Below are 10,800 nucleotides of genomic sequence, written 5' to 3'. Positions count from 1 at the left end.
TTAAAAATATTTTTTTTAATTTTTTAGTGAATCTCAGATATGCAGAACAAGGTTGATCACAACTCTTGGTTAGCAATCCATAATTGTTTCACACGTGTGTCTTTTAATTGTATCATATTAGATCTGCTAATTTACATTATTAAAAAGATGAACACTCCACAACCCCAGAACTAGAACATTGCCAATAACTTACTTCTGTCCCTTAACCATCCTCCTGTCTTGCTCCCCTCTCCCATACATTAACACCTTCCTGAATTTTATGCCCCTCATTCCTTTTCCTTCTCTTTTCACTTTATAGAGCAATGTACTCCCAAACAATATATGGTTTGGTTTTCCCACTTTAAAATTATAAGAAAAGATATAAACTAAGTGTAGTGTTCTGGGACTTGCTTTCTGCTCTTCAATATTATATAGCTATTATTCATCTTTATGTTTGCATTTACTTTCATTTTATTCACTTTTATTACTATACATTGTATTCCATTGAGCGAGATATTCCACAATTTATTTTTTCATTTGTGTTGTTAGAAATTTTTCCACTGTTATAGATAGTGCTACTATTAATATTCTTATATTTATATGAAAGATCACATGAGCTAAGATAAATATATATACACACACACACCCTTAGATAATGAAAAGCCTTCTTGTCACTCCCAAGTGTTAAAGAGTCTAGTCTAGTCCAATAAAATAATAAAACTAAAATATTATCTGATTTCAGATAGACCCTCTTTCAGCTGAGGCCATGTGGGGGCCCAGAAGTCTGCAGAGAGGGACAGGGACAGGGCTGGCTTTGTCATTCTTTCTTGTTCTATCTCCTTCCCCACTTGCCGGAGGCTGCTTCAGAAACTTCACATCGACAGAGGGACTGAGAATAAGAAAGGACAGGCAGAATCTGATGATTCTGATACAATTGTCATCGTTCTGATTCCTGCATTTTATTGGTTTTTTAATCTCATAAGAAGTGTGCATGGTTTTCGCTGAGATTCTTCTGCTGGGGACAACCTACTGCAGCACTCGATACCCACAGGCTTCTTGCAATGCCCTCCTTCTCAGTCCCTGGGATTCCCATGAACGCCCCTTCTCCTGGGACCCCTTCGCCTGTCTGGGCAGTCATCTTAGGAGAGATCCCTTTTAAGCCAATCCACGTTGTCCATGGCTCTATCCTCCAGAACAAATGCACCTTGGTTTCTCTGTTGATGGGGATGCAGCAGCTTGCTTGCGGGGCAGTTGTGTCCCTTCTACCTCCTGCATCATGCCCAATTAACCTAGCCCTTTGCTTTTAGATCTTGCCAGCAGTGTCAGTCAGCAGTCCCACTGTGCTCCAAATTCGTAGGACACATATCAAGCTTTTGGAGCTGTTCTACTGATGCCGCCTATACTTGCCTTAAAATAAGGGGCCACCACCATCCTCTGTCCCCATGAGGGCAGAGAAGAATGTCCTAAACACCTGAATAATTCTCTCCATAGAAATTTTGTATCTTGTTGGAATCTCAATCTCTCAGATGAGCAAGAAGTAGATGTTCGGCTTATGCAAGCAGAACTGGTTTTACAACCTCAGATATTCTAGTTTCTCATTTTAAAATATGGGGGCATCTAACATCTCTTCTACCATTCGCAGGCATCGGGGTTTCTACTGAAATTCCAAGACCTAAAGAGCCTCATTTGAATATCTTGTCACATTTGCATCCTAAAAGGCCTTTTGGAAAATTGAGGTCCAGTTCTGGATTGACTTCTTCTATATCCATCAGAGAGGAAAAATTTCTCTAATCTTTAACTACATGTGTCAGCAGTTTCTGCCCCATGGGTGAGAATCATTCAAGTATAGAGGAAACTCTCTTAACCTGGATCTGCAGAGAACTCCGAAGTCTACTAGATGTGGAAAGTCATCAATCAAGAAGAAATACTAAACCGATTTTCTGGGAGTCCTAATGTCTCAACAAACAGGAAAGCAGGAAAAAGTTCTGCAGAAGCAGTTAAAAAAGTCTTGAGCCTGGAATCAAGAGAAGCAAAAACAGGAAAAGAAGATTGGAAAAGGAAGTATCACAGGAAAATGCACTGATACCCATTCCTACTTATTTTTTGCATAGGTCCAAGTTTAAAGTGCCAGAGATGGCTCATTGCACAGAAGTGCTGGTGGCTTCCCCTTCCTGTTCTCCAATGCAACCTGGCAGCCCTCACGCATGCTGAATGTCTAGGAAGTGCCTATTGGCAAGCTCATAGCAGCTTCAAACCGTCCTCACCTTGCTCCGCTTCCGGGGGTCAAAAATGGTTGAAGCAGATCATCCAGGAAAGCTCTTCATTGGTGGGCTCAACACAGAAACAAATGAGAAAGCCCTTGAAGCAGTATTTGGCAAATATGGATGAATAGTGGAAGTACTCTTGATGAAAGACCATGAAACCAACAATCAAGAGGTTTTCCATTTGTCACCTTTGAAAGCCCAGCTCATGCCAAGGATGCAGCCCGAGACATGAATTCAAAGTCTTTAGATGGAAAGCCATCAAGGTGGAACAAGCCACTAAACCATCATTTGAAAGTGGTAGACATGGACCAGCTCCACCTCCACAAAGCAGAGGCCCTCCTAGAGGTCTTAGAGGTGGAAGAGGAGGAAGGGGAGGAACAAAGTGACCTCCTTCACGTGGAGGGCACAGGCATGATGGTGGCTATTCCATGAGTTTTAACATGAGTTCTTCCAGGGGACCACTTCCAGGAAAAAAGGCCCATGACCACGAAGTGGGGATCCTCCTCCCAAAAGATCTGCCCCCTCAGGACCAGTTCACAGCAGCAGTGGAATGGGAGGAAGAGCTCCTGTATCATGTGGAAGAGATAGCTATGGAGGGCCACCACGAAGGGAACCCCTGCCCTCTCGTAGAGATGTTTTTTGTCTCCAAGAGATGATGGATATTCTACTAAAGACATCTATTCAAGCAGAGATTACACAAGTTCTCATGATACAAGAGATTATGCACCACCACCAAGAGATTATACATACCGTGATTATGGTCATTCCATTTCACGTGATGACTATCCATCAAGAGGCTATAGTGATAGAGGTGGCTATGGTTGTGATTGAGACTATTCAGATCATCCAAGTGGAGGGTCCTACAGAAATTCATATGAGAGTTACAGTAACTCACGTAATGCTCCATCTACATGAGGGCCCCACCATCTTATGGTGGAAGCAGTGGCTATGATGATTACAACAGCTCATATGACAGATATGGTGGAAGTCGAGACAGTTACTCAAGCAGCTGAAGTGATCTCTACTTAAGTGGTCGTGATCGTGTTGGCAGACAAGAAAAAGGGCTTCCCCCTTCTATGGAAAGGGAGTACCCTCCTCCTCGTGATTCCTACAGCAGTTCAAGCTGTGGAGCACCAAGAGGTGGTGGCTGTGGAGGAAGCCAATCTGATAGAGGGCAAGGCAGAAGCAGATACTAAAATGAAACACAACTTTGGACCAAAATCCCTGTTCAAAGAAGCAAACAAAGTGGAAACTGCTATTAACTACCCAAGGACTACTAAGGAAAAATTGTGTTACCTTTTTTTAAATTTCCTGTTAAGTTCTCCTCCATAATTCTTATGTTCTTGTGAGAAGAAAGTAAAACATGTTTAATTTTATTTGATTTATGACATTGCTTTCAACAAGCGAATGTTAAATGTGTGAGACTTGACTTGTGTACTAATGTTGTAAGTTTCCAAGTAAAAGTGTCCCTAAAGGCCACTTTATATCTGACTTTTCCCAATAAATGTGGCAAGCACTCCTAAGAGCTTCCACAAACATCTAGCCATCTAAAATGAGAGAAGACTCTTTCTGCTTATACACGCAAGCTAGATACTAGAGGGTGGTTGGGATAATGCTACTCGTAGGATTTCAGGATGTCTTCAAACTGAAATCTCAATGTTCTCTATATGAAAAACCTGAGATCAGATGCTTATGTAAGGAAAATGCTATTCACTCAGTAAACCCAAAAAAGCAAATGGATAATGCTGGCCATATTTTGCCCTTCTGACATTTTTTTAGGAATCTGCAAGAACCTCCACTTTTCCCCCTCCCCAATAAGACCATTTAAGTGTGTGTTAAACAACAGAATACTAAATTAAAAAAAAAAAAAAAAAAAAAAAAGAGCCAGAGATGAAGCAGACTCTGCTTACGTTTTGTTTTGGTTTGCTAAAGCTGCCAAAATGCAATATACCAGAAATGGATTGGCTATTAACAACAGGGATTTATTAGCTCACACATTACAACTTGAAGGCCATGAAAATGTCCAAATTCAGGCATCCAGAGGAAGATACTTTCTCTGAAGAAAGGCTGCTAGCATCCAGGGTTCCTCTGTTAGATAGCAAGGCACATGGCTGGCATTTGCTGGTCCTTTGTTCCCAGGTTTCATTGCTTTCAGCTCCTGGCTTCAGTGGCCTCCTCTATGAATTTCTGTGGGCCCTCTCTTGCATATCTGGGCTTTTCTGTCTCTATCAGCAACCTTGTCTTTTTCTGTCCTTTATCCTCTCATAAAGCTCTCCAGTAAAAGGATTAAGACCCACCTTGAATGGAGTGGGTCACACTCAATTGAAATAACCTAACCAAAATGTCCCACCCACAACAGATCTGCACACACAGGAATTGATTAAAAGATTGGCTTCAAACCAGCACACCTTATAACCCATTGTATTAGTTTCCTAGGGCTGCTGCAACAAAGAACCATACACTTTGTGTCTTAAAACATCAGAAAGCTATTGTTTCACAGTTCTGGAGTCCAGAAATCTAAATCAAGGTGTCACAGAACCATGCTCCTTCTTAAACATATAGGCAAGAATTGTTCCTTGCCTATTCCTAGCTTCCGGTGGTTTATCAGCAATCCTTAGCTTGGAACCGCATCACCCCAATCTGTGCCTCTGTCTTCATGTGGCCTTCTTCCCCTGTGTCTGTCTCTTCTTCTCTTCTTATAAGAATACCAGTCATATTGGACTAAGGATCACCTTTCTTTTCTTAATTTAACTAATTCCATCTGCAACAACACTATTTCCAAATAAGGTCAGATTCTAAGATACTAGAGGTTAGGACTTTGTGGTAGTTTGGGGCTGGCATGTACCCCAGAAAGGGCTATGTTAATTTAATCCATCTCTTTGGGGGCAGACCTATTATGGGTGGGATCTTTTGATTAGGTTGTTTCAATTGAGATGTGATGCATCCCACCAAAGCAGGCTCTTTTAGTCCTTTACTCCAATCCTTTATGATAGGATAAAAGGCAGAGAAATTTGGAGAGAGCTTAAAGAGAGAAACATCCCAGAGATGCTAAAAGAAGATCTGGAGATGCTCAAAAAGAAAGCCACTGGAATCAGAAACTGAAAGCAATGAAACCCAGGAGCAAAGGACCAGCAGATGTCAGTCATGTGCCTTGCAATCTGACAGAGGAACACTGGCTGCCAGCAACCTTTCTTCAGAGAGGGTATCCTCTTCTCGATCCCTTAATTTGGACATTTTCACAATCTTGTAATTGTAACTGGTAATTTAATAAATCCCCATTGTTAAAAGACAATTCATTTCTGGTATACTGAATTTTGGCAACTTTAGCAAACCAAAGCAGATTTCAACATATCTTTTGGGGGGATACAATTCAATCCAGTAACACACAGTTGTAGTAACTGGTTTCTTGCCTAATTCTCCAAATCCTTACTTTGTCTCAGTTCCAATAAAGTTGGTTATGCCCTGCAAGCTTAAATTCCTCTCTTTACTGGCAGGTCTGCCTAGTAATGCAGTGTGTTCAAAGCTGAAATCTCACTTGGTTCTCTCATTCTATCAGTGCACCAAAACCTTTGGGGAATTGTGAACGGCTAGCTGGATACCCACTCTCAGCTTTTGCTTTGAAAAGATGCTATGCTTTGCTTGACTTTCAAGATCCCTCTCTGTCTTAGGTTCACTGTTTTCATCTGTTGCTCATTTCTAAATTTGACAACATTCTTTTCCTGCTTTCCTGGGCATCCTCCTGTTTTTCACTTACCCTCTGAATCTGGGTCTAGTTCGTCTTCAAGTTCCAGTCATACCCATATGAGCTATTCTGCTACTAATAGTCAAGCCTTAAATACATGGTACCATAAGGTATGAACTCAATATTGATTAATTAATTAACTAATTTCTTAATTTCACAAACATTCATTGAGCCTACACTGCATGACACTCTTTTAAGAAAAGGAGATAACATCAGTAGGAAAAAAAAACAAATCCCTTATTCTCATGAAGGTTGTATTCTAATTGGGAATACGGCCCAAAAAAAAAAAAAACAAGTAAATATGTAATACGTCTGATAGTGCTACATGCATATAAAGCAGACAGGGGAAAGGGAATCCTGGAGAAGTCAGGGCAGGTTTCCAGGATATATGCAATAAAGGAACATATATGGATTTATGACAGGCTGCTGGGAACTTTGTTTCTCTTACATATGTTTTTTCTCTCTGATTCTTACATCATTGTAAGAAAATAATGGGAATCACTAACAGGACACCTATGTCCAAAAGCCATTTCCTTCTCTGATAAATCTTCCCTCACTCTACTCCCTACTGCCTTCCAATGTGCCCCTTTGTATCCTTCTAAACATTTTGGAATAGCTTTCAGAAATACTTGGAAGATAAACAAAGCATCAGGGGTAAGAGCATGGGCTTCAATGTCAGGCTACCTGAATTCTCATGCTGACTGTACCAATAATTAGCTTTGTGACCTACGACAAGTTAGTTAACCCTTTCAGATATCTTCAGTTTCTTCAACAATAAAATAATACACCCATCTTACACAGTCATTGTGACATTTAAATGTGATAATATTTGTAGACATCCTGGCATATTGACCAAGCACCAATAATTACAAGTGTCTAGCACTGCTCTTAAATACTCTACATTTCTTTACCTATCAACATTTGTTTTCAACATTCTTATTTCTTCACTAATTTTAGTGCATCCTTCCCAGAAGCATGTGGTCCTTGGTATATGAATCGGTAACAGGCCACAGAAAGTGTTTCATAGTTAAGTCGGATTGTAAACTTCAGTACTAAACAATGTTAGATCACACTCCTTTCTGTGCTTTGGTTTTGTGGCAGGGGAAACATGAGAGAATTTTTCAGAGTCATCTAAATAATGTCCATTTTTAAACCGGCAAGAACAGAATTTGATATCCATAGTTCCCAAACATATTTGTGTGAAAGAAGGGGGAACACACTCCATCCTCAGTGTCCATGCAAAAGAAAAGTTTTATTCTACTCTTTTCTACAGGTCTTTATAGCATACAAGGTAGTCTCCTACGTGCCTGTCTGCAGGTATTTCAGGGAGGGGTACATTCTCTCCAAAGCCATGAGGTGTATTTACATATCTTTAGTCTTAAGGGACAATTTCTTTGGGGGTTAGACAGGAAACAGCAGGGGCAGGGGGCAGGAGGCAGGAGACAGGAGCACAGAAGGAGCCCAGCAAGAGCTCAGAGACTATTCCCTTATCTAAACTGCCTTCTGCTTTCAGACATGCAAGGCTTTTGGCCTTTTCCTAGCTCCAGTGTCCGCCTTCAGACATCTGTAGCTTTGGGAAGGCCCTGCTCTATAGTTTGTTAAGCCAGGGGGCCTTCCGTGTCTCCACATCTTTGGACATAGAACTTAAACGTGCATACTTCTGAACCTGTTTTAGGGGATATTGCCCCAGTGGATCCTGGGACGTCCATCCCTTTAACGGCTGTGCACTCCTATTGTGCTGGACTTTGTTGCCTGCTTCCTGTTTCCTGAGGTTCTCCCCTCTTTCCCTGGGCTCTAGTAGAGCATGTCCTCCTTGCGTTTCTATACCGCCAACATTGCTTCTCAAATGTTCTCAAATGTCTTAAGGTCTTACCCTTGACCATCTTCTCCCAATGATCTCATTCATAGAGTTATAACTCTTAGAGTTCTAACCTGTACTTAAGACTCTCACAGCTATATCTCCAGCCTAGATCTTTCTCCTCCTCATCGACCATCTATCTAGCTGCCTTTTGAGAGATATTGATGTATTTAAAGTTGAACTCAGTATCTTTGACCATGGACTTGATAGTCCATCTCTGCTAACAACACCACTATCCCTGGAACACACCCCCAGTAGTAATCCCCAGACTGTGCCTTCTAATTCAACCCTCACATCCCCATCAAGTGCCATCCCTTCCCATTCTATCTCCTTAACTGCTCTCCTTCTCATTCTCTCCTCTCCCCTCTATTCCTGCACCTACTGCCTCTGTTCACCTGTTTCCCACCTCCAGTTTTATAGCCCTGAAAACCACCCTTCCCCTTGTAGCTCCACTGGTCTTTACAAATGCAAATCTGTTTCTGTTACCTCATCAGTAGTTCCAGATTTGCTGCATGTTGTACCTCAAGTACAACACTGCACATTGTATAAAATATTAGTAATGCAAATGATTCCCATCCATAGACGTAGGTTTCGTCCAGTGGAATGCAATTGATTGCCCTGTGGGTACTGGTCAGTTCTGTCAGTTTTCAAATTTTTGTAAATTTATTTAAACATTTCTTAAGTAGTTTGAATTTTCCTTAGACTAGGGTTGTTGTATGTAGTAAATAAAAATAAAGAATTCCCACTTATATTTGATTTTCAAATAAAAAACACATTATTTTATTTTTAGCGTAAGTATGATCCCATGCAATATTAAATATGTATACTAAAGAATACTAAAGAAAATATTAGTTGTTTACCTGAAACTCACATTTCAATGGGCATCCTGTATTTTATCTGGCAACACTATCTTTGAACCAGTTGTAAATCTTACTGGTTCCCTCTTTTATTAATAACTTGTAAACAATCTTCAATATGTGTTCATTTGATAGCCATGTGAGAGTCATGATTTTACATTTTAAAAAATCATACTTTGGGAGTCAGGCAAGATGGCGGCATAGAGAGGAGTGGAAGCTAAATAGTCCCCCTGAAATAACTACAAAAAACCAGAAACAACTAGTAAACAATCCAGAATAACTGTGGGGGGACAAACGAGACCATCCACTCATCATACACCAACCGGAATTGGGAGGAATGCCTGAGAACACAGCATAAAATCTGTAAGTAAAACCTGCGGAACCAGGTCGGGAGACCCCCCTCCCCCATAGCCCGAGCTGCAAAGCCTCGTGGTGCCACAGACAATCTCTCTCCCAGCAAGCGAATACAGCTCAGCTGAGCTCCAACTGGGGTTTTAAGTAGCGAGTGTGAACTGCTCACTACAGGTACGCATCCCCAAAAAACAGACAGAGGCTTTGGGTGACAACTGACCTTGGAGAGCCTTGGACTGGGTCTGAAGGGGGCTATCTGATTCTTTTTCGGCTCAGTGGAGAAAGCCCCAGTCATTTTCAGTTTCCAGGGCTGTGAAGCAGAGAAGGGTGGAGACAGCACAAGCAGAGAGCAAGACCAATGAAATGCTAATGACCTCCACCTGGGGGGTCTGTCTTCTCTAGGAGGAAAGGGGTGGGGCCCTTTCCATTCAGAACCAGACCCCAGAGCCTGGGGGAACACAGCCATACCTCCTCACACCAGTCAAGAATTACAGGCTAACAGGCATCACCTGCTGGGCAGAAAAGCACAGTGACCCGAGGCATCACAGGGTGGAGCAATTTTCTAAGACACACCCGCAGGGAAACCAGATACTGAATATTTCTTCCCTCTGGGACCTGAGCCTGTTCTGGTCTGAGAAAACCCGATTTGGATAACCAAGGAAACCATGCCTAGACAACAGAAAATTACAACCTACACTAAGAAAAACAAAGTTATGGCCCAGTCAAAGGAACAAACGTACACTTCAACTGAGATACAGGAATTTAAACAACTAATGCTAAATCAATTCAAAAAGTTTAGAGAAGATATTGCAAAAGAGATAGAGGCTGTAAAGGAAGCACTGGACTTGTATATGGCAGAAATCAAAAGTTCTAAAAACCTACTAGTAGATTCTATGGAAATGAAAGGCACAACACAAGAGATGAAAGACACAACGGAAACATACAACAGCAGATCTCAAGAGGCAGAAGAAAACACTCAGGAACTGGAGAACAAAAGACCTGAAAGCCTACACGCAAAGGAGCAGATGGAGAAAAGAATGAAAAAATATGAGCAACGTCTCCAGGAACTCAAGGATGAAACAAAGTACAATAATGTACGTATCATTGGTGTCCCAGAAGGAGAAGAGAAGGGAAAGGGGGCAGAAGCAATAATAGAGGAAATAATTAATGAAAATTTCCCATCTCTTATGAAAGACATAAAATTACAGATCCAAGAAGCGCAGCGTACTCCAAACAGAAGAGATATGAATAGGCCTACACCAAGACACTTAATAATCAGATTATCAAATGTCAAAGACAAAGAGAGAATCCTGAAAGCAGCAAGAGAAAAGCAATCCATTACATACAAAGGAAGCTTAATAAGACTATGTGTGGATCTCTCAGCAGAAACCATGGAGGCAAGAAGGAAGTGGTGTGCTATATTTAAGATACTGAAAGAGAAAAACCACCAACCAAGAATCCTGTATCCAGTAAAGCTGTCCTTCAAATATGAGGGAGAGCTCAAAATATTTTCTGACAAACAGACAATGAGAGACTTTGTGAACAAGACACCTGTCCTACAGGAAATACTAAAGGGAGCACTACAGGGTGATAGAAAACAGGAGTGTGTGGTTTGGAACACAATTTTGGGAGATGGTAGCACAACAATGTAAGTACACTGAACAAAGGTAACTATGAATATGGTTGAGAGAGGAAGGTGGGGAGCATGTGAGACACCACAAGAAAGGAAGAAAGATAACGACCGGGACT

General features: G+C 41.3%; 1 pseudogene; it reads left to right on the top strand.

Moving 5' to 3' along the window:
- The first annotated feature begins 2,199 nt into the window (after positions 1 to 2,199).
- Positions 2,200 to 3,748, top strand: LOC119512403 (annotated as a pseudogene).
- The last annotated feature ends 7,052 nt before the right edge of the window (positions 3,749 to 10,800 follow it).

The sequence above is a fragment of the Choloepus didactylus genome, chromosome 17 (assembly GCF_015220235.1).
Source record: "Choloepus didactylus isolate mChoDid1 chromosome 17, mChoDid1.pri, whole genome shotgun sequence".
NCBI classification, from domain to species: domain Eukaryota; kingdom Metazoa; phylum Chordata; class Mammalia; order Pilosa; family Megalonychidae; genus Choloepus; species Choloepus didactylus.
The sequence above is the reverse complement of the archived record's forward strand: the minus strand, read 5'-3'. Positions and strand labels throughout refer to the sequence as shown.